This window comes from Balaenoptera borealis, assembly GCF_965194805.1.
Source record: "Balaenoptera borealis genome assembly, chromosome: 5".
Lineage (NCBI taxonomy): Eukaryota > Metazoa > Chordata > Mammalia > Artiodactyla > Balaenopteridae > Balaenoptera > Balaenoptera borealis.
The window spans coordinates 37,415,248-37,440,244 of NC_138862.1; positions in this window are offsets into that span (position 1 = coordinate 37,415,248).

A 24,997-nucleotide genomic window follows, 5' to 3' on the forward strand; every position below is an offset into this window, starting at 1 on the left:
TCTCTGATTGCCGTGGCTACGACTTCCAAAACTATGTTGAGTAATAGTCGTGAGAGTGGACATCCTTCTCCTGTTCCTGATCTTAGAGGAAATGCTTTCAGTATTTCACCATTGAGAATGATGTTTGCTGTGGGTTTGTCGTATATGGCCTTTATTATGTTGAGATAGGTCCCTTTACACCCACTTTCTGGAAAGTTTTTATCATAAATCGGTGTTGAATTTTGTCAAAAGCTTTTTCTGCATCTATTGACGTGATCATATGGTTTTTATTCTACAATTTGTTAATATGGTTTATCACATTGATTGATTTATGTATATTGAAGAATCCTTGCATCCCTGGGGTAAATCCCACTTGATCATGGTGTATGATCCTTTTAATGTGTTGTTGAATTCTGTTTGTTAGTATTTTGTTGAGGAGTTTTGCATCTATATTCACCAGGTCTGTAATTTTCTTTTTTTGTAGTATCTTTGTCTGGTTTTGGTATCAGGGTGATGGTGGCCTCATAGAATGAGTGTGGGAGTGTTCCTTCCTCTGCAATTTTTTGGAGAGTTTGAGAAGGATAGGTGTTAGCTCTTCTCTAAATGTTTGATAGAATTCACCTGTGAAGCCATCTGGTCCTGGGCTTTTGTTTGTTGGAAGATTTTTAATCACAGTTTCAATTTCATTATGTGTGATTGGTCTGTTCCTATTTTCTATTTCTTCCTGGTTCAGTCTTGGAAGGTTATACCTTTCTAAGAATTTGTCCATTTCTTCCAGGTTGTCCATTTTATTGGCATAGAATTGCTTGTAGTAGTCTCTTAGGATGCTTTGTATTTCTGTGGTGTCTGTTGTAACTTCTCCTTTTTCATTTCTAATTTTATTGATTTGAGTCCTCTTCCTCTTTTCTTGATGAGTCTGGCTAATGGTTAATCAATTTTGTTTATCTTCTGAAAGAACCAGCTTTTAGTTTTATTGATCTTTGCTGTTGTTTTCTTTGTTTCTATTTCATTTACTTCTGCTCTGATCTTTGATTTCTTTCCTTCTGCTAACATTGGATTTTGTTTGTTCTTCTTTCTCTAGTTCCTTTAGGTGTACGGTTAGATTGTTTATTTGAGAATTTTCTTGTTTCTTGAGGTAGGCTTTTATAGCTATAAAATTCCCTCTTAGAACTGCTTTTGCTGCATCCCATAGGTTTTGGATCATCGTGTTTTCATTGTCATTTGCCTCTAGGTATTTTTTGATTTCCTGTTTGATATCTTCAGTGATCTCTTGGTTATTTAGTAATATATTGTTTAGCCTCCGTGTGTTTGTGTCTTTTACGTTTTTTTCCCTGTAATTTATTTCTAATCTCATAGCGTTGTGGTCAGAAAAGATGCTTGATATGATTTCAATTTTCTTAAATTTACTGTGGCTTGATTTGTGACCCAAGATGTGATCTATCCTGGAGAATGTTCCATGCACACTTGAGAAGAAAGTGTAATCTGCTGTTTTTGGATGGAATGTTCTATAAATATCAATTAACTCTATCTGATATTTTGTGCCATTTAAAGCTTCTGTTTCCTTATTTATTTTCATTTTGGATGATCTGTCCATTGGTGTAAGTGAGTTGTTAAAGTCCACCACTATTATTGTGTTACTGTCGATTTCCTCTTTTATAGCTGTTAGCAGTTGCCTTATGTATTGAGGTGCTCCTATGTTGGGTGCATATATATTTATAATTGGTATATCTTCTTCTTGGATTGATCCCTTGATCATTATGTAGTGTTCTTCCTTGTCTCTTGTAATATTCTTTATTTTAAAGTCTATTTTGTCTGTTATGAGAATTGGTACTCCACAATTCTTTTGATTTCCATTTGCATGGAATATCTTTTTCCATCCCCTCACTTTCAGTCTGTATGTGTCCCTAGGTCTGAAGTGGGTCTCTTGTAGACAGCATATAGATGGGTCTTGTTTTTGTATCCATTCAGCAAGCCAGTGTCTTTTGGTTGGAGCATTTAATCCATTCACGTTTAAGGTAATTATCGATATGTATGTTCCTATGACCATTTTCTTAATTATTTTGGGGTTTTTTTTGTAGGTCCTTTTCTTCTCTTGTGTTTCCCACTTAGAAAAGTTCCTTTAGCACTTGTTGTAGAGCTGGTTGGTGGTGCTGAATTCTCTTAGCTTTTGATTGTCTGTAAAGCTTTTGATTTCTTCATCGAATCTGAATGAGATCCTTGCTGGGTAGAGTAATCTTGGTTGTAGTTTCTTCCCTTTCATCACTTTAAGTATATCATGTCACTCCCTTCTGGCGTGTAGAGTTTCTGCTGAGATATCAGCTATTAACCTTATGGGAGTTCCCTTGTATGTTATTTGTCGTTTTTCCCTTGCTGCTTTCGATAATTTTCCTTTGTCTTTAATTTTTGCCTGTTTGCTTACTATGTGTCTCAGCGTGCTTCTCCTTGGGTTTATCCTGTATGGGACTCTCTGCTTTTCCTGGACTTGGGTAGCTATTTCCTTTCCCATGTTAGGGAAATTTTCGACTCTAATCTCTTCAGATATTTTCTTGGGTCCTTTCTCTCTCTCTTCTCCTTTTGGGACCCCTATAATGTGAATGTTGTTGCATTTAATGTTGTCCCAGAGGTCTTTTAGGCTGTCTTCATTTCTTTTCATTCTTTTTTCTTTATCATGTTCCGCAGCAGTGAATTCCACCATTCTGTCTTCCAGGTCACTTATCCGTTCTTCTGCCTCAGTTATTCTGCTATTGATTCCTTCTAGTGTAGTTTTCATTTCAGTTATCGTATTGTTCATCTCTGTTTGTTTGTACTTTAACTCTTCTAGGTCTTTGTTAAATATTTCTTGCATCTTCTCGGTCTTTGCCTCCATTCTTTTTCCGAGGTCCTGGATCATCTTCATTATCATTATTCTGAATTATTTTTCTGGAAGGTTGCCTATCTCTACTTCATTTAGTTGTTTTTCTGGGGTTTTATCTTGTTCCTTTATCTGGTATATAGCCCTCTGCCTTTTCATTTTGTCTATCTTTCTGTGAATGTGGTTTTTGTTCCACAGGCTGCAGGATTGTAGTTCTTCTTGCTTCTGCTGTCTGCCCTCTGGTGGGTGAGGCTATCTAAGAGGCCTGTGCAAGTTTCCTGATGGGAGGGATTGGTGGTGTGTAGAGCTGACTCTATTACCATTTTCTTATTTGTTTTGGGTTTGTTATTGTAGGTCTTTCCTTCTCCTGTGTTTCCTGCCTAGAGAATTTCCTTCAGCATTTGTTGTAAAGCTGGCTTGGTGTGTTAAATTTTCTTAGCTTTTGCTTGTCTGTAAATGTTTTAGTTTCTCTGTCGAATCTGATTGAGATCCTTGCTGGGTTGAGTAATCTTGGTTGTAGGTTTTTCCCTTTCATCACTTTAAATATTTCCTGTCACTCCCTTCTGGCTTGCAGAGTTTCTGCTGAATGATCAGCTGTTAACCTTATGGGGATTCCCTTGTATGTTATTTGTTGCTTTTTCCCTTGCTGCTTTTAATATTTTTTCTTTGTATTTAAATTTTGATAGTTTGATTAATATGTGCCTTGACCTGTTTCTCCTTAGATTTATCCTGTATGGGACTCTCTGTGCTACCTGGACTTGATTGACTATTTCCTTTGCCATGTTAAGGAAATTTTCTACTATAATCTCTTCAAATATTTTCTCAGTCCCTTTCTTTTTCTCTTCTTCTTCTGGGACCCCTATAATTCTAATGTTGGTGTTTAATGTTGTCTCAAACGTGTCTGAGACTGTCCTCAATTCTTTTCATTCTTTTTCTTTTATTCTGCTCTGCAGTAGTTATTTCCACTATTTTATCTTTAGGTCACTTATCCATTCTTCTGCCTCAGTTATTCTGCTACTGATTCCTTGTACAGAATTTTTAAGTTCATTTATTGTGTTGTTCATCATTGTTTGCTCTTTAGTTCTTCTAGGTACTTGTTAAACGTTTCTTGTATTTTTTCCATTCTATTTCCAAGATTTTGGATCATCTTTACTATCATTACTCTCAATTCTTTTTCAGGTAGACTGCCTCTTTCCTCTTCATTTTTTTGGTCCATTGGGTTTTTACCTTGTTCTTTCATCTGCTGTGTGTTTCTCTGTCTTCCCATTTTGCTTAACTTGCTGTGTTTGGGGTCTCTTTTTCACAGGTTGTAGGTTCGTAGTTCCCATTGTTTTTGGTGTCCTCACCCATTGGGTAAGGTTGGTTCAGTGAGTTGTGTAGGCTTCCTGGTGGATGGGACCTGTGCCTGTGTTCTGATGGATGAAGCTGATCTTGTCTTTCTGGTGGTCAGGATGGCGTCCAGTGGTGTGTTTTGGGGTGTCTGTGAAGTTACTATGATTTTAGGTCGCCTCTCTCCTAATTGGTGGGGTTGTGTTCCTGACCTGCTAGTTGTTTGGCATGGGGTGTCCAGCTCTGGAGCTTGCTGGTCGTTGAGTGGAGCTGGGTCTTAGCATTGAGACCGAGATCTCTGGGTGAGCTCTCGCTGATTGATATTACGAGGGGCCAGGGGGTTTCTGGTTGACCAATATCCTGAACTCAACTATCCCACTTCAGAGCTCAGGCCTGACACCTGGCCGGAACACCGCAACCCTGTCAGGTGCACGGCTCTTTGTCCCAGTTCAGGCACTTCCCATCACACTGCCAGGTCCCTCCCAGTCATGGGGTAGGGTCCGCAAAGACAGCCCGACTGCCAGACAGATACACAGACACAACAAGGAGGGAGGAGGGGTGAGCTCTGATAAATTAAAACATATGGACAGTGAGGGCATTGTCCAAACTCTAGGTATACTATATGTTTTAAAATATTTATAGTAATAATATTACAAATAATATTACCAATACACATTTGATCTAGGGAAGGCTAAGCATTTGTAAAGTTTGACAATACTTCCTAAGTAAGTCTATAATAATATTAAATAAGCCTAATTATTTGTAATACCTCTCTTTTTACAAAGTGAAAGGACGATTTTTGGGTGATTTTTCCAGAGGTCATCTGGGAAATACTAAAGTTAGTTTCATGTGCAAAAGATATTGTCCAAGATTAGTTGTTGGGAAGGCAAAATATCATAAGTTGCCTGGAGGTTTGAACACTTGGTTAAATAGGATCACTGAGAAAAAATACTTGGCTACCTATTTAATTACAGAGACAATAACATGTTTTAAAGGTAAATATATGAGGTAATCTGATTATAAAAAAGCAAACACAAACTTTTTTTTTTAATTGAGAAGACTTGCTTTTCTTAAATAATTAGGGACATAAAATCAACCTAAACATTGAAAATTATTCTGGTCAGACACAGAATCTTTGCCTTATAGGCAGAAGGTAAAGAAAATCTTTTACAACCTCTTAAAGCTGACCGATATCCCCAAAAAAATGTTGTCATATTAACAGAGGGAAAGCCAAACTCTAGTTTTGTTTCAGTATACTCTTTGATAGTAAAGCCATGTTTTTTAATCTTAAAAATGAACACATTCAGGTTTTTTGGCCATGACTAATAAGTTTTTTTGTGAAAATATTATAATAGCTCATATCATTCAGGTTTTTTTCATAGTCATATATGTCCCCTTTTTTTTCTGGAACAATCAGTTATTTTACTTTAGGATGATATTGGTCTTTTTTCTTAACAAACAAACAAAACACACACACACACACATCCTATATAACTTGCTTGCTTAATTTAACCTGTTTAAGGTTTTTAAGTAAACAAAAAGATCTTGGAATCTGTCCTTAAACTGATATAACAAGTGCTGGTGTAAGCTTAGGAAAAACATACCCAAGTAGAAAAAAATGTATCATTGTTTTATACTTAACATTGATAACTCAGAACACATAGCTCTTTTTATTAAACCAACAGTATTAAACCAGAGTTGTTTGCCAAAGTTTATGTAAATGCAAAATTGAATTTTTAAAAAATTTGGGTTTTTTTAATAATTCTTTTTTCACATTGGAAATATTAGAAATTCAATGTTTTTTAATTTAATTACTAGGAGTTTTAGCCCTATTTAATTTATATAAGCATTTATCTCTAGCTGATTCGAATAGAGCTACTTTAAAGGATTTTATAAGTTAATTTGGTAATACTATCTGAAAGTAAGAAAATATCACATTACATGACACAAATATATACAAACACATAGACATACAGACATGAATAAAGAGCTTAGCACATTTATTCTAAACTTTTAGCCAGAAGTCAGACATAACCATAGAAAAACAAGTATCATTGGTTTAATACAGAGTTGACTCTTGTCTTTGCCTCAGTTTTGTATTTTTACCATGACTGAGGTTTTGGCAGGTAAAACAAGCTGAAGTGATTTGCTCAACATGAGGGCTAAAGCATACCCACTAGTATCTGTGGAGAAAATTTTAAAACTTTCTTTGTCCTAATGTTTGATCTTGTGGAGGGATGGACCAAATTTGGGTTGAGGGATGGAGGAGGCACCATGTGGCCATCTGGATATCTCCAAAGTCATCTGTGTGATGATTGTTTCCAATTAGCTTTTTCAGCTTTGGGTGTCATTTTTGGCATCTCTGGGCCCCTCAAGAGTCACCAGTGGGTCAGGAGGCCTCATATTCTAGTGATTATAGTGTGTTGAGGAGCTGGAATGGGAATGGAAATGTCTGGCAGGAGTAGAGGGGTAGAAGAGGGGTGGAAGAAAAAGGGGTGGAAGAGCTAGGGATATTGAAGGGGGACAGGCCCAAGGATTCAAGGGAAATGAAAGTCAAAGGTGATAAAAAGGTGGAAGGAGGACAGGGGGTAATGGAAGGGAAATGTCTCACATAAGCTAGTTTGGGAAGATTTCAAATTTCTCAAAGAGATCATTAGAGTTCCAAATTATCCGGTGTGAAACTTTGCCATTTTAAAAGACATTGGACAGAATTAGTGCCATAGTGGAAGAGCATATAGTCAGTAAGGGAGGGTAGACTCCAAGTAGATTGAGAGTTTCCCCTCAGAGGAGAAGGATTAAGCAGAAAAGGGAGCAAGGAAAAAAAAAAGTCTTGTTAGAAAGTCTCATGCACAATCCTTGTCTGGAAGACAAAGGGGTTTCTCACACAATCCTTGTTGAGGAATTGAAGAACCGAGTCCATAAAAGGAGTCAGGAAATCAAAGAGGCTTCATAAAAGAACCAAGAATTTCCTGACCAGAGTCCGGTGTAAGTCTTCATTAAGAAAAATCCAAGATGACTTCCATCCAGGAAGATTATTGTTCAAATAGAAAAGAACCAGGAAAAAACCTATTGTTTCCAGGTATTATGGAAAGAGGCAGAATGCAGGAGACAAGTAGGTATGGTTTTAAAAGGAAGAAAGTTTTTAGGGCTGGAAATATTCAGTATCTTGACTATGGTGGTGGATACAGAACCTACACACGTGATAAAATTGTGTAAAACTTAATACACACAAATAAGTACAAATAAAACTTGGGAAATCTGAATAAGGCTCCTAGATTGTATCAATGTCAATATCAGGTTGTGATATTACACTATCAATTTGGAAAATATTACCATTGAGAGAAACTGGACAAAATGCACAAGGGATCTACCCATATTACTTCTTACACTTGCAGGTGAATCTATAATTATCTCAATAAAAATTTCAATTCATAAGAAAGGAAAGCATGGTGAGTTTTGAGGAACCAGTATTATAAGAATGATGGATATGGAGTCTAGGATGCCAGGAGTTTGAGATTATGAAAAGAGGTAAAGAGTTATGGGTTAGAGCTTTCTAATAATTATGTTGTTGAGTTACTGGCAGTTTGAAGGGAAAACTCAGCTCAGCATTTCTTAAAAAAGAGACTTGAATGTGTGTATATAGACCATGTAGTAGAAGACAACGAAAAGAGAGAGAAAGAAGGAAGAGAAAGAAGCACTGACGAAATAGATAACTCAAAGTGGAGATTTTAGTTTTGGAAAACAATAGGACCAGAATTTTTATAAGGAGCAGCAACATAATTTGAGAAGGATGCTTGCAACCATCTTTGAATAGTATTTTATGGAAGCCTGAAGGGACACAGTTGTTTACAAGTCTACAAGGACTTCACTCCTCTGCTCCTCAACACTGGCACTGTTACAATTTGTAAATGAATGGAACTTTTTTCCTGAGGCAGAGACAAGAAAATTAGCTATGAAGAAATTATCTTGTCATTTAGGTGAGGAGAATAATATTCAAGAACCTCAAATTTCATTGCCTCTGTTTTAATGCCAAGTGGAAGCTTAAGCGATGGATTAAGAAATGGGGTGATTGGAATTCCTTGGCGTTCCAGTGGTTAGGACTCTGCACTTCCACTGCAGCGGACACGGGTTCCATCCCTGGTTTGGGAACTAAGATCCCGAGTGCTGTGCGGCGCGGCCAAAAAAAAAAGAAAGAAAGAAATGGGGTGATTATGTTCAGCACCTTCAACAGTATTGTTGATTGTCTAAATTTGGTCTATACAGAGAGAATACAATTACATGGAGAAAAATTAAAAATTGGGAGGGAGACATAGGGGAATATGAGTATGTTTCGCATAAAAAGTCAGAAAAGATAAGAATATTGTAATTGATTAATTCAAGAGTTTGAGATATCAAGTATGACATAATTCTGGGTGATAGCAGTGCCTACAGGGTACATATTTTAATGCATGACTGAAATAAAGAAGAAATAAAATACATTGATTTAAAGCTATTAACTGAACAGGAGAAAGAACTATGAATTTACAATATTGGAGTATTACAAATCTCAGGTTTCATTTCCCAAATACCATGTCAGTTAACCTCATGAAATATCCTTTATATATCTTTCATGATGCGTGAGTTTTAACACACATTACAATAATATGAGCAAAGGAAAAAAGAAGAATAGTCTGTTAATGTTAGTGTGGAGGGGGGGAAAAAGTGGCATTGGTTAATTCATTTCTGGTAGTGTAGGCACAGCCTCACTCTGAAGGAATTGAATAACTTACTCAGGTTCTGGCTGACTGCCCCTGGCTCTTGACTGCCATGCTCTCAGGCACTTGATAGCAAGATCTTTTCTTTACAGATTCAGCCATGCCCATTATCTCCTTTTAGGAGATTCTTTCAAGACATGACCATAACATTTTCAAACTCTCTAGGGTCATTAGCACACTATCTCTCTTTCACCTCTCTCTTATCATTTCCCAGGCTTCAGAAATTCAATTCACTTTTCTGTAAGTTGTTAAAACTCAAAATGCAGTTCTCAGTACTTACCACACTAGGAATGTTTGTATAGCGTGAAAGAATCTATCCCTTACTTTCGAAATTTCCTCACACAATGAAGGCGTTCAACAGAATATTCATGATTCAGACATGAGGAATAAAAGGTTTATCATGTAACTCTTCTGAGGAGGCATTTAGCCCATGACTAATCACAGCTGCATAGTTGCTTTACCTATTAAAACTGACAACATTCTAAAAATTGCACCTTTTTCTTTCCTATAAGGTCCAAGCTAAAAATTTAGATAACTTTACTTTTCATACAGAATGTTTTAGTTATTTAACAAATGAGAAAATCATGATGGCTTGATTGTGATTGAGTTTTTTGAAAAACATCTTAACAATTTAAGAGATTAGCATGAACAGAAAACAAATCTAAACAGCAAATATTGTTCCTCCTCCTGCCATCATAGATGTCTACTCTTTTTCCAACTATAATTTTCATAAAGTACATGTCCTCAAGGCAGAGAAATTTGCATGATGATCTTTGGCAGTTTCCTCTTTTTTTTCCATAGGAGTAAAGTGTTACCTATGTGTAAAACTCAATCTAATGGAAAGAGAACCTAATCTATTGTTAATATTGTCATTTCTTAATAATCACTATCAGACTTTAATATTATGTAAAATATTCTCAGTGCTATGAATATTAAAATACAAAATTTTATAAGATTACATTTTATAAGATAAAAAGTCTACATAGTGCTCTGGTCAATAGCTATTTAGATCATTGTATTATCCATTAAAAAATTAGAAAAAAATCAACAAAATAAACTAAGTTAAATCTAGCTATAATTATTTTTGAGCTATATTTCCATGTCATTCCAGCCTAGAATCTTTAACTGTATCAGTTAGATTCCTACCAACAAATGGCCTTCCCAAACTGTGTAATTTGTGGAATCTTTAATAAATTGACTATTTACCACATAAATGTGGTCAGGGTTTAAGGAAACCAGTAAGAAATTGAAGTACCCTGAAGCTAGGAATATGAAGGGAGACATTCCCAACCCAAGGCCTGAGGATACAAAAGATCAGTTTCCAAAATATAAAGATGGTAAAGTGGGAGGATTCTGTGAATAGAACTATGACTTTTATAGAGGGAGATCAACCCACTACAAATCAGCAAGCAGAGCTGAGAAAATAAATATCCTGACCTCACTTACTTCCCTACTTTGGTCTTTTACTGATAAAACACTGGATATTTTGCAATTTCATTTACATATTTTGAAAACACTGATATTTTGATATATCTATGAAATGTAATCAGTCAATAAACAAAAACATGTTATATTTTTCAGTTGTGACTTTTAATGTTTTGATAAAATTTGTTCTGAATTCTTCACCTTGCTGACATAGGTGTTTTGTTTTTTTAACTAATGTTGATATATCATATTAAAGACTGTAATACAATGTTGTTAATTAGCTCTGTTAATATCAACTGCTATACTCTATCAATATTCTGTTAGAAATCTGTATGTGTATATTTTTTAGAGACATAAAAATAGATAAGTAGGAAAAAGAAAAGCTAGAAGATCCTGTCAGTCTTACTTCAGTTTTTGTGAATAAATTGTTTTTCTCTTTTTCATATAAAAAACTTTCCAAAAAAAATTTTTTTTTCCTTTAGTTTTGATTTTCAATAGGAATGCCATTTTAGAATCCACAATAAATATCTGTTACTGAAATTAAAGAGTAAGCCACCTGGTGGGACTTCAACACAACACACGGAACAACAAGAATGCTAAATAAGAAAAGGACAGAGTTTGTAGAATTTCATTTGTTTTCTTCCCTCTATAATTGTGTTGTAAAGGAAACAAATCTTCAGAGTATGCACCTTGTATTAAAATTACTGTAACTTGGGACTTCCCTGGTGGCACAGTGGTTAAGAATTTGCCTGCCAATGCAAGGGACATGGGTTCGAACCCTGGTCTGGGAAGGTACCACATGCCATGGAGCAACTAAGCCCATGCACCACAACTATTGAGCCTGTGCTCTAGAGCTCGTGAGCCACAATTACTAAAGCCCACATGCCTAGAGCCTGTGCTCCACAACAGGAGAAGCCCATGCACTGCAATAAAGAGTAACCCTCACTCACTGCAGCTAGAGAAAGCCTGCACGCAGCAACAGAGACCCAACGCAGCCAAAAATAAATAAATAAATAAATTTTAAAAAATTACTGTAACTTAGTCAGGAATATCATATAAAGACACACAGTTGAGTGAAATAAATCTGATGTAGTTTCAATAAATATTTGATAATAGTGATTACAGTGATGATAGGTGATACAGCTACAATGCTTCCTATAATATTCAGCTGACTACTGACTAAGACCATTAAACACAAAAGAATATTTTGAGTCCTACCATATTAGGAGTCTTATGAAGAGATGGAAATTAAATAATGAATGATGAAATATTAACCCAAATATGTTAAGCCCTTTACTCTCCTTGAATACAGTTTATCCTAAAAAGAATGATTTTTGACAAATAGTAAAACCTTTTATGATGCTTATTTTGAAGACTGGATATATCCCCAATTTAGAAGTTACTTTGTAGACATTATTGGTGCCTCACTCAAAGCTCCTTTACTGGGGATTTTTTTTAAGGCATAGAAAATATGAGACTCCTTGGTGAAGGCCAGCAGAAGTGAAGAGGATGCATGTACTTTAAACTGAACTTTTAAATATACTGTTCCTAACAGTTATCAAGCTATTTTGAGGATATGAGTAAACCGAAAATCCTTTCAATCTAGTATGCATTCCTCTGTGAATACAGATTTTATTAATACATCTCAATATATTTGCATGCTTATCTATTGTGCCTGGTTTTATCAACCAGTTTTCACCTAAAAGAAATACTACCTAGCAGATAGCTTTGTTTAAAAAAATTCATTTTGGTAATGCCAAACAGAAAAAATGATTATACCTTGTTATTAAGCTTACCAGATTTCTTCTAAATCTCTTCTCACTTTACCTAATCATAAAGTTGACTATGTATTATTCTTTATTAGATTATCCTGCAGATAGATTAGAATTACTGAAATCTTAGTCTACCTGTGTCCAAACCTGTGCTTAAGCGTGAGGATAATTATACTGGGTAGAAATCATTCTAAAGAATATTAAAGTGAAATTACTAATCAAAAGTTTGTGCTCTGTGCAATTCTGTTCCAACAAATTGCCATCAATTCAGTCCCACAAATTAAACCAGAACATGAATTTCCCATATACCATGAGGGAACTAAATATTATCAGTCTTTTAAATCTAAATAGTTATCAATCTGATAGATGAAAATGTTATCACATTATTATTTTAACTGATATTTTTCCATACAACATTTCTGCTGTAAATTTATTTTTCTTTAATCCATCCTGTCTAGATCTTGGTGAATGATTTCAATTTATAGACGTCTATAGATACTGTTATCTTTATTACTAAATGTTTCTACATCACTGTTTATTTATTTATTTTTGAACTTGTGTTATCATCAAATAAGGTCTCCAAGGGATTTTTTCCTTTTCTTTTAAATTTTCTTTCCTCTCTGTTCATATTCCTCGCTTTTTTTTTTTTTAAGATCCTGCATTACATATTTGTGAATACTGTTTTTTCTTTAGACATTCCAGGCTAATAATGCATTACTCAACATGATTATCTGCATTAATTAGAGTTAATAATTCAGAATTCATTTTTTTGAAATATTTCCTTGTAATTGACACTTTTAATTTCTTTATATACTGGAGTGATCTTCCTTTCACAAGTCTTCTATTTCTCCAGGAGTTGACTGTCCTAAGTATTCTGCTCGGTCTTTCTTATTCTCTTTGCTAAGTTCCTTTTTTGTTGAATTTGTCCTTTTATTATTATGTACAGAACTTCTTTATGTCATAAATTCTGTCTGGTATTTTTGTTTTGTTTTGTTTTGTTTTTTGGCAGTGCCGTGCAGCTTGTGGGGTCTTAGTTCCCCGACCAGGGATCAAACCCCAGCCTCCTGCAGTGGAAATGCTAAGTCCTAACCACTGGACTGACAGGGAATTCCCTCTGCCTGGTTCTTAATACTACAACAGCAGCTCTCTTTGTTTAATATTTGTTATATTCTTTACATCTCTTTATTTCTACCTGTCTTTCATATGAGTATGTTTGTGTGTTTTTTTTGTGTGATTTTCTTGAAGAAACAATATATTTTTCATATTTTTTTCAAGTCACTGAAACAAACAATGGAAAATGTGAACTTCTTGGAAGTCATCAATTGCCAGAAGTCCATGGCTTAATTCTTATCAAAAGTCAACACTGATGTCTACCTTTTATAGCTTCTCCTAGCAATGCTGAACAATTTTCACATTTACTAATCGATTTTCACTTGGTCCAAAATGTCATCACTTATCTTTCTTGAGAAGTGAAAACAGGTGTCATGTTTCTTCTCACTTACTCATATATTTTATAAATTTCTGTCACATCACAGGTTTTCATTTTTAATATCTGGTCTTACAAGAATTGTGGCCAGGAATTAAGATGGGAACATATATCGGGTGTGAAGCATGACATATAAAAATACATAGTGATTGAGAAGGAGAGAAGACAGATCCACTTCAGGAATATGTGACGATCATGGAAGTGAAATAGGCAGAGTTATTATCCTTAGTCTGTGCTTGGTGTAATTCTGCCACACATCAGTAATATAACAATGAAAAAATTATTATCCAGTTGAAGTTCCAATTTTCTAGTCTATGCAATGGGTATAATTTTGTCTGGTAAAGGTGTTTATGTATACACTTACATTGGTACTTCAAGATTTAGGCTTTAGAGTTTAATTTCTCTATATACAATTTTTTGAGCTCTCATTATTCATTGAATGTACAGAAATTAATAAAAAACTAAAATACCTTTGTTCTATACAATAGTATATTTTACCACTTTGATTACACAAACATTGATAGTCAACTTAAAAATACAGTAAGTGGAGACTTTAAGAATTAAAGTTGAGGGAGACCTTCAAGATGGCAGAAGAGTGAGACGTGGAGATCACCTTCCTCCCAACAAATACATCAGAAATACATCTACATGTGAAACAACACCTACAGAACACCTACTGAACACTGACAGAAGACCTCAGACTTCCCAAAAGGCAAAAAAACCCCTATGTACCTGGGTAGGGCAAAACAAAAAGAAAAAACAGAGACAAAAGAATAGGGATGGGACCTGCACCTTTGGGAGGGAGCTGTGAAGGAGGAAAAGTTTCCACACACTAGGGAGCCCCTTCACTGGTGGAGACGGGGCGTGGCAGAGGTTAAGCTTTGGAGTCACAGAGAAGAGTGCAGCAACAGGGGTGCAGAGGGCAAAACGGAGAGATTCCCGCACAGAGGATCCATGTGGACCAGCACTCACCAGCCCGAGAGGTTTGTCTGCTCACCCACCTGGGTGGGTGGGGGCTGGGTGCTGAGGCTCCGGCTTCAGAGGTCAGATCCCAGGGAGAGGACTGGGGTTGGCTGCGTGAACACAGCCGGAAGGGGGCTAGTGTGCCACAGCTAGCCGGGAGGGGGTCTGGGAAAAAGTCTGGACCTGCCTACGAGGCAAGAGACCATTATTTCAGAGTGTGCAAGGAGAGGGGATTCAGAGCACCCCTAAATGAGCTCCAGAGACGGGCGAGCCGCGGCTATCAGCGCAGACACAAGAGACGGGCATGAAATGCTAAGGTTGCTGCTGCAGCCTCTGAGAAACCTGTGTGCAAGCACAGGTCACTATCCACAGCCCTCATCCCAGGAGCCTGTGCAGCCCACCACTACCAGGGTCCCGTGATCCAGGGACAACTTCCCTGGGAGAACACACGGTATACCTCAGGCTCTGGCAACGTCATGCTGGCCTCTGCCCCCACAGGCTTGCCCCCCATTCTGTACCCCTCCTTCTCCCTGGTCTGAGGGAGCCAGAACCCTCTAATCAGCTGCTCCTTTAAACCCTACTGTCTGAGCAGGAACAGATGCCCTCAGGCGACCTACACGCAGAGGCGGGGCCAAATCGAAAGCTGAACCCCAGGAGCTGTGCGAACAAAGAAGAGAAAGGGAAATTTCTAACAGCAGCATCAGGAGCAGCAGATTAAATCTCCACAAACAACTTGATATATCCTGGAATACCTAAATAGACAACGAATCATCCCAAAATTGAGGTGGTGGACTTTGTGTGATTTTGTCTGTATAGCTTTGCTTTTACCATTTGTCCTAGGGTCCTGTCTGTCCATTTTTATTTGTTTATTTATTTGTTTATTTTAGTATAGTTTTAGCACTTGTCAACATTGGTGGATTTGGTTTTCGGTTTGGTTGCTCTCTTCTTTCTTTCTTTCTTTTCTTTTCTATTACTTAATTTTTTTTTATTTTTAATAATTTTTTATTTAATAACTTTATTTTATTTTATTTTTTTCTTTCTTTCTTTCTTTATTTCTCCCTTACCTTCTGAGCCATGTGGCTGACAGGGTCTTGGTGCTCCAGCTGGGTGTCAGGCCTGTGCCTCTGAGGTGGGAGAGCCGAGTTCAAGACATTGGTCCACCAGAGACCTCCCGGCTCCAAGTAATATCAAACTGCAAAAGCTCTACAAGAGATCTCGATCTCAATGCTAAGACCCATCTCCATTCAATGACCATCAAGCTACAGTGCTGAACATCCTATGCCAAACACCTAGCAAGACAGGAACACAACCCCACCCATTAGCAGAGAGGCTGCCTAAAATCATAATAAGTTCACAGACACTGAAAAACACACCACCGGCCGTGGTCCTGCCCAACAGAAAGACAAGATCCAGCCTCATCAACCAGAACACAGGCACCAGTCCTCTCCATCAGGAGCCCTATGAAATCTTCTGAACCAATATGAGCCACTGGGGGCAGACACCAAAAACAACGGGAACTTCGAACCTGCAGTCTGCAAAAAGGAGACACCAAACTCGGTAAGTTAGGCAAAATGAGAAGACAGAGAAACACAGCAGATGAAGGAGCAAGGCAAAAGACCACCAGCCCAAACAAATGGAGAGGAAAGAGGCAGTCTACCTGAAAAAGAATTCAGAGCAATGATAATAAAGATGATACAAAATCTTGGAAATAGAATGGAGAAAATACAAGAAATATTTAACAAGGACCTAGAAGAACTAAAGAGCAAACAAACAATGATGAACAACACAATAAATGAAATTAAAAATTCTCTACAAGGAATCAGTAGCAGAATAACTGAGGCAGAAGAACAGATATGTGACCTGGAAGATAAAATAGTTGAAATAAATACTGCAGAGCAGAATAAGAAAAAAGAATGAAAAGAATTGAGGACAGTCTCAGAGGCCTCTGGGATACATTAAATGCACCAACATTCAAATTATAGGGGTCCCAGAAGAAGAAGAGAAAAAGAAAGGGACTGAGAAAATATTTGAAGAGATTATAGTTGAAAACTTCCCTAACATGGAAAAGGAAATAATCAAGTCCAGGACGCACAGAGAGTCCCATACAGGATAAATCCAAGGAGAAACACGCCAAGACACATATTAATCAAACTATCAAAAATTAAATACAAAGAAAAAATATTAAACGCAGCAAGGGAAAAAGCAACAAATGAAATACAAGGGAATCCCCATAAGGTTAACAGCTGATCATTCAGCAGAAACTCTGCAAGCCAGAAGGGAGTGGCAGGAAATATTTAAAGTGATGAAAGGGAAAAATCTACAACCAAGATTACTCTACCCATCAAGGATCTCATTCAGATTCGATGGAGAAATTAAAACCTTTACAGAGAAGCAAAACTAAGAAAATTCAGCACCACCAAACCAGTTTTACAACAAATGCTAAAGGAACTTCTCTAGGCAGGAAACACAAGAGGAGGAAGAGACTTACAATAACAAACCCAAAACAATTAAGAAAATGGTAATAGGAACATATGTATCAATAATTACCTTAAATGTAAATGGATTAAATTCTCCAACCAAAAGACGTAGACTGGCTGAATGGATACAAAACAAGACCTGTATATATGCTCTCTAGAAGAGACCCACTTCAGACCTAGGGACACATACAGACTGAAAGTGAAGGACACTACATAATGATCAAGGGATCAATCCAAGAAGAAGATATAACAATTGTACATATTTATGCACCCAATATAGGAGCATCTCAATACATAAGGCAAATGCTAACGGCCATAAAAGGGGAAATCAGCAGTAACACAATCATAGTAGGGGACTTTAACCCCCAACTTTCACCAATGGACAGATCATCCAAAATGAAAATAAATAAGGAAACACAAGCTTTAAATGAAATACTAAACATGATGGACTTAATTGATATTGAAAGGACATTCCATCGAAAAACAACAGAATACACTTTCTTCTCAAGTGCTCGTGGAACATCTCCCAAGATAGATCATATCTTGGGTCACAAATCAAAGCTTGGTAAATTTAAGAAAATTGAAATCATATCAAGTATCTTTTCTGAACACAATGCTATGAGACTAGATATCAATTACAGGATAAAATCTGTAAAAAGTACAAACACATGGAGGCTAAACAAACACTACTAAGTAACCAAGAGATCACTGAAGAAATCAAAGAGGAAATCAAAAACTACCTAGAAAAAAATGACAATGAAAACACCACGACCCAAAACTGATGGGATGCAACAAAAGCAGTTCTAAGAAGAACTGCTTAAACAACCTAACCTTAAACCTAAAGCAATTAGAGGAAGAAGAACAAGAAAACCCCCAAAGTTAGCAGAAGGAAATAAATCATAAAGATCAAATCAGAAATCAATGAAAATGAAATGAAGGAAACAAGAGCAAATATCAATAAAAATTAAGCTGGTTCTTTGAGAAGATAACAAAATTGAAAAACCATTAGCCAGATACATCAAGAAAACAAGGAAGAAGACTCAAATCAAAAGAATTAGAAATGAAAAAGGAGAAGTAACAACTGACACTGCAGAAATACAACAGATCACGAGAGATTAGTTCAAGAAACTATATATCAATAAAATGGACAACCTGGAAGAAATGGACAAATTCTTAGAAAAGCACAACCTTCTAAGACTGAACCAGGAAGAAATAGAAAATATAAACAGACCAATCACAAGCACTGAAATTGAGACTGTGATTAAAAATCTTCCCACAAACAAAAGCCCTGGACCAGATGGCTTCACAGGCGAATTCTATCAAACATTTAGAGAAGAGCTAACACCTATCCTTCTCATAATCTTCCAAAATACAGCAGAGGGAGGAACACTCCCAAACTCATTCTACGAGGCCACCATCACCCTGATATCAAAACCAGACAAAGATGTCACAAAGAAAGAAAATTAAAGGCCAATATCAATGATGAACACAGATGCAAAAATCCTCAACAAAACACTAGCAAAGAGAATCCAACAGCACATTACAATGATCATACACCATGATCAACTGGGGTTTATCCCAGGAATGCTAGAATTCTTCAAAATGCGCAAATCAATCAATGTGATAAACCATATTAAAAAATTGAAGGAGAAAAAAAAATATGATCATCTCCATAGATGCAGAAAAAGCTTTCAACAAAATTCAACACCCATTTATGATAAAAACCTTCCAGAAAGTAGGCAGAGAGGGAAGTTACCTCAACAAAATAAAGGCCATATATGACAAACCCACAGCCAGCATTGTTCTCAATGGTGAAAAACTGAAAGCATTTCCTCTAATATCAGTAACAAGACAAGGTTGTCCACTATCACCACTATTTTTCAACATAGTTTTGGAAGTTTTAGCCACAGCAATCAGAGACGAAAAAAAAAATAAAATAAAAGGAATCCAAATCAGAAAAGAAGAAGTAAAACTGTCACTGTTTGCATATGATATGATACTATACTTAGAGAATCCTAAAGATGCTACCAGAAAACTACTAGAGCTAATCAATGAATTTGGTAAAGTAGCAAGATACAAAATTAATATACAGAAATCCCTTGCATTCCTATACACTAATGATGAAAAATCTGAAAGAGAAATTAAGGAAACACTTCCATTTACCATTGCAACAAAAAGAATAAAATACCTAGGAACAAACCTACCTAAGGAGACAAAAGACCTGTGTCCAGAAAACTATAAGACACTGATGAAAGAAATTAAAGATGATACAAACAGATGGAGAGATATACCATGTTCTTGGATTGGAAGAATCAACATTGTGAAAATGACTCTACTACTCAAAGCAATCTACAGATTCATTGCAGTCCCTATCAAACTACCAATGCATTTTTCACAGAACTAGAACAAAAAATTTCACAATTTGTATGGAAACACAAAAGACCCCAAAAAGCCAAAGCAATCTTGAGAAAGAAAAATAGAGCTGGAGGAATCAGGTTCCTGGACTTCAGACTATACTACAAAGCTACAGTAATCAAGACAGTATGGTACTGGCACAAAAACAGAAATATAGATCAATGGAACAGCTTGAAAGCCCAGAGATAAACCCATGCACATGTGGTCACCTTATCCTTGATAAAGGAGGCAAGAATATACAATGGAGAAAAGACAGCCTCTTCAATAAGTGGTGCTGGGAAACTGGACAGCTACATGTAAAAGAATATAATTAGAACAATCCCTAGCAACATAAAACAAAAATAAACTCAAAATGGATTAAAGACCTAAATGTAAGTCCAGACACTATAAAACTCTTAGAGGAAAACCAGGCAGAACATTCTATGACATAAATCTCAGAAAGATCCTTTTTGACCCACTTCCTAGAGAAATGGAAATAAGAACAAACATAAACAAATGGGACCTAATGAAGTGTAAAAGCTTTTGCACAGCAAAGGAAGCCATAAAGAAGATGAAAAGACAACCCTCAGAATGGGAGAAAATATTTGCCAATGAAGCAACTGAAAAAGGATTAATTTACAAAATTTTCAAGCAGCTCATGCAGCTCAGTATGAAAAAAACAAACAACCCAATCCAAAAATGTGCAGAAGACATAAATAGACATTTCTCCAAAGAAGATATACAGATTGCCAACAAACACATGAAAGGATGCTCAACATCACTAATCATTAGAGAAATGCAAGTCAAAAGTACAATGAGGTGTCACCCTACTCTGGTCAGAATGGCCATCATCAAAAAGTCTACAAACAATAAATGCTGGAGAGGGTGTGGAGAAAAGGGAACCCTCTTGCACTGTTGGTGGGAAGGTAAATTGATACAGCCACTGTGGAAAACAGGATGGAGCTTCCTTAAAAAACTAAAAATAGAACAACCATAAGACCCAGCAATCCCACTACTGGGCATACACCCTGAGAAAACCATATTTCAAAAAGAGTAATGTACCACATTGTTCATTGCAGCTCTATTTACAATAGCCAGGACAAGGAAGCAACCTAAGTGTCCATTGATAGATGAATGGATAAAGAAGATGTGGCACATATATATAATGGAGTATTACTCAGCCATAAAAAGAAATGAAAGTGAGTTATTTGTATGAGGTTGATGGACCTAGAGTCTGTCATACAGAGTGAAGTAAGCCAGAAAGAGCAAAACAAATACCCTATGCTAACACATATATATGGAATCTAAAAAAAAAAAAAAAAAAATGGTTTTGAAGAACCAAGGGGCAGGACAGGAATAAAGACACAGACGTAGAGAATGGACTTGAGGACAAGTGGAGGGGGAAGGGTAAGCTGGGACCAAGTGAGAGAGTGGCATGGACATATATACATTACCCAATGTAAAATAGATAGCTAATTGGAAGCGGCCACATAGCACAGAGAGATCAGCTCAGTGCTTTGTGATCACCTAGAGGGGTGGGATAGGGAGAGTGGGAGGGAGCAAGACACAAGAGGGAAGAGATATGGGGATATATGTATATGTATAGCTGATTCACTTTGTTATAAAGCAGAAACTAACACACCATTGTAAAGCAATTATACTCCAATAAAGATGTTAAAATAAAAAAGAATTAAAGTTGATACTGAAATTTAAATTCCATTTAAATATCTTTTTCTCTTTAACAACTTTAAATTCCAAAATTTCCTCATAACATTACTCATTTCAAAACAAATTTTCAGTTTACAACTTTTCTTTTCACATTTCAATTCTCGCGCGCTTAGTCCAAAGAAAATCATTCAAAATCGTTTAATAGAATTAAAGAAGACTAATCTTCACAGGAAATCAAATACCTATTTTATTTAAAGTAGATTGACTCCATGCAGATTTTGTTTTCCTTTTGAATTCATAAAATGTGGTAAATGTAATACTGAAGGGATTATAAATATGTAAAAAGGGCAAAAAGGACAGTTAAATTGAAAGGCTAATTTAATGTTAACATTGATAAAACTGAATATAATTCAGATTAAATAATAGAAATATGCTTAGTATCAAATTGTTGCAATAATAATTAACTTATAAATATACTGTATTTAGTTGGCTCTATGGCTTAAAGTGCCTGTCTAGTAAATATCCTATATTTAAGAATTCTATAGAACTTATCATTTTCCAGGGAATCTTTAAGAGAGAGAAACTCATTTTCCAAAATAATTCCATGAGTTCAGTGCTGTTTTCATCCATATTTTACAGATGAGGTATCTGAGGCATAAAAATAGCAATGAATTTTCTAGGGTCATGTAATCAGTAAGTATGTAGTCTTATTGTTTATATTTTTTTTTACATGTAGAATTTTAAGTATTAAAGCCATATTTTGATTTTCTGAATTTCAAAGTTAATATTTAGTCATAGTTATTCACTTTTCTATTTCAAAGAAAGTTTTATCTTATAAATTTGTTTCAGTATCTGGAATATAGCACTGGAGAAAGTGATTTTTAATACTTCTTTAGAATAAAAATGCATGGATGAATACTATTACCAAAACAAACCTTTTTAAAATGCAAATGATGTAGTCTTTTATTTAGAGAAAATATAAAGATTTATTAATATATATTTATTAATATATTCAGGTACAGTTTACTTCAAAATAAAAATCAGCATTTATAATATTGGGACTCATCCTTTCCTATTGAAGAAAAACCATGAAATTGTTATAATACAAGTACTATGTCGTGTCCTTGTTTTCAACATGTGCTTCTTAAAGTAGAATCTCATTCTATAGGTTCTTGAATAAAAGAAGAATGTTTGAAGATGTAGGACAGAAAAAGCTTCTATATAAGTTTTTTTTTTATTGAATTTGTTACAATATTGCTTCTGTTTTATGTTTTGATTTTTGTCCCAGAGGCACGTGGGATCTTGGCCTCCTTACCAGGTATCGAACCTGCACCCCTCGCATTGGAAGGTGAAGTCTTAACCTCTGGACTGCCTGGGAAGTCCCTAGAAGAACCTCTCTTTTTTTCTTTAACAATTTTTTTAAAAATAATTTATTTATTTCATTTATTTTTGGCTGCGTTGGGTCTTTGTTGCTGCGCGCTGTCTTTCTCTAGTTGCAGCGAGCGGGGGCTACGCTTCATTGCGGTGCGAGGGCTCCTCACTGCGGTGGCTTCCTTGTTGCGGAGCACTGGCTCTAGGCGTGCAGGCTTCATTAGCTGTGGCTCACGGGATCTACAGCACAGGCTCAGTAGTTGTGGCGCACGGGCTTAGTTGCTCCACGGCATGTGGGATATTCCCAGACCAGGGCTCGAACCCGTGTCCCTTGCATTGGCAGGCGGATTCTTAATCACTGTGCCACCAGGGAAGTCCCCGGAGCCTTTTCTTCAACTTTGTATTTGAGAAAAGTTAACAGTTGAGTTGGTTTAATATGAAAACATAATAGACTACAGCCCTCATTAAATAATCCAGATTTCTAATTTTATAAATGCCACCAGGGAAGTGCCTAAGGAGTAGTTTTATTACATGATTCCACCAATTAAAGGGTAATAATTATGTGACTTAAAATGGCTTAATTCCTATCTGAATACTTGGCTTTGTTAAATTCTCTCACACGCACACAATTTGGTATAGAAAGAATGTGAAAATAAGACAAATGGAAACCTTTTCACTACAGAACCTCAAATATCATGCTAAAATAACCCCTCACTTTTACATATTGGTTCTTTGTTTAGAATATAGATATGTTCAATCATTTCTGTCGTTTAGAATCCAGCAATATCTCTCTCCTCTCCCTTCTCTTCTACCTGATCCTGCCCTTTTTATTCTTGTCTACTCCATATCCACGTTTATTACTAAACTTCAGTGTAAATTCTCTTCTCACGACTCCAGTGCAATTGCTTTGCCAAAACCGCCAAAACCTTCCAATTTATCTAATACAATGATCTGTTATTTTGTCTTAATCTTTCTACATATTTCATGTGCATTTGCTCCATGGCTTGCTTCTGGAAACTCTCTCTGCCACTTTGGTTTCTAAGGCACAATACTACTAGTTCTCTTCTTTTCCTGCATTAACCACCAGGATGATTGGTGATCCTGTCTGAGCTGTCTTCTGACCTTAACCTATGAATGTTTTTGACTGACTTCATTTTTCCCCGACTCTAGTAACTAAATACAATAATTCTCCAGCCCTGAGATTTTCTTGACATTCACAATTGTGTACTACTTATTGCCCGATGGGTATCTAAAGCTGATGAGGGCTGATTGAGAACTCCCTATCTTTTCCCTCAAACTTTCACTTTATCCATGTCATCTCCTTAGTTTCTGTCATCTTTCTAGTCTTCCAAGATTAAAACCTGAGAGTCGGTCTATCTGCTCCTGTCTTTGCCTCATATTCAGCTGATCACAAAACTGTGTCATTGGAACTTCATTATCAATCTTCATACATTCAGCCTTCTACTATCTATGTTACCTTGATCTATAACAATAAAACTTCTTGTTTCCATCACTGTTTTTCTTCAATTCTTTAAATTTTCATTGATTATCATTCTAAAATGTCATTATGATCATATCACTCCACTTCCAAAGATTATTTTATTTTTATTTCCTTATATTTTCATCTTGTGCTTTATTCTTCTCAAACAACACATCCAAACTAAAGGTATTACTTTTTACTCCTTACTTTTTCTTTGCCAATTGTCAGGTATTCATTTTGTGGCACCACTTCATACAGTTGCCCCAAACCTGGTTACAGTTTAGGCTTATCTTTCTCTTTAAACAACTGAGCAAATAGCAGTATACACAATTTTTTTGGTAAATCTATACCTTAAATCCCATTACATTAGTCCAGACCCCCATCCTCTCTTTTCTGGATGACTACAATAGTCCCCAGTTTTGGTTCCTATCCTTATTAATAGCATCTATCCACACTACAGGAAAATGCCTTTTCCAGCACCCAGATATGAGGACAACGATCTTCCTAACTCATGCCTTCTCATCTTCCTCCGAATGAAGCCCAGACTCTTTATCAAAATGTAAAAGGACTTTCCAGCATCTACTTTCATTATGTTCCAGCTTCATCTGGCCCTCTTCACATTTTTGTCTAGCCATACTAAATAACTTAGAGTTTCTTGAAAGTTCCACACTTTCTTTGTTTTTATTACTTTACACAAAACATTCCTGACTTTTGGAATGGCTCTTTTCTTCAGCCCACCCTGTATCTTTGCTGACTAACCTGGTTTATACAATTAAATAAAACATTTTATCTGCACGAAACTTTTCCTCATACCTAAAGACTCATTTAATTATCACTCTATTTGCACTTTCCTGAGTACTTGTCTGTCCAATACGAGGAAAGAGAAAATATATCGTTCATTGTATATCAAACAGTGACTGTAGAACCTGACATATACTAACTGATCAATAAATATTCAATGAATTTTCTCAAATAGCTGGGCACTTCATGATATCTCTCTTTTCAACTTCTCAGAGTTGCTGTGCTGTTACACATAGTTATATTTTTA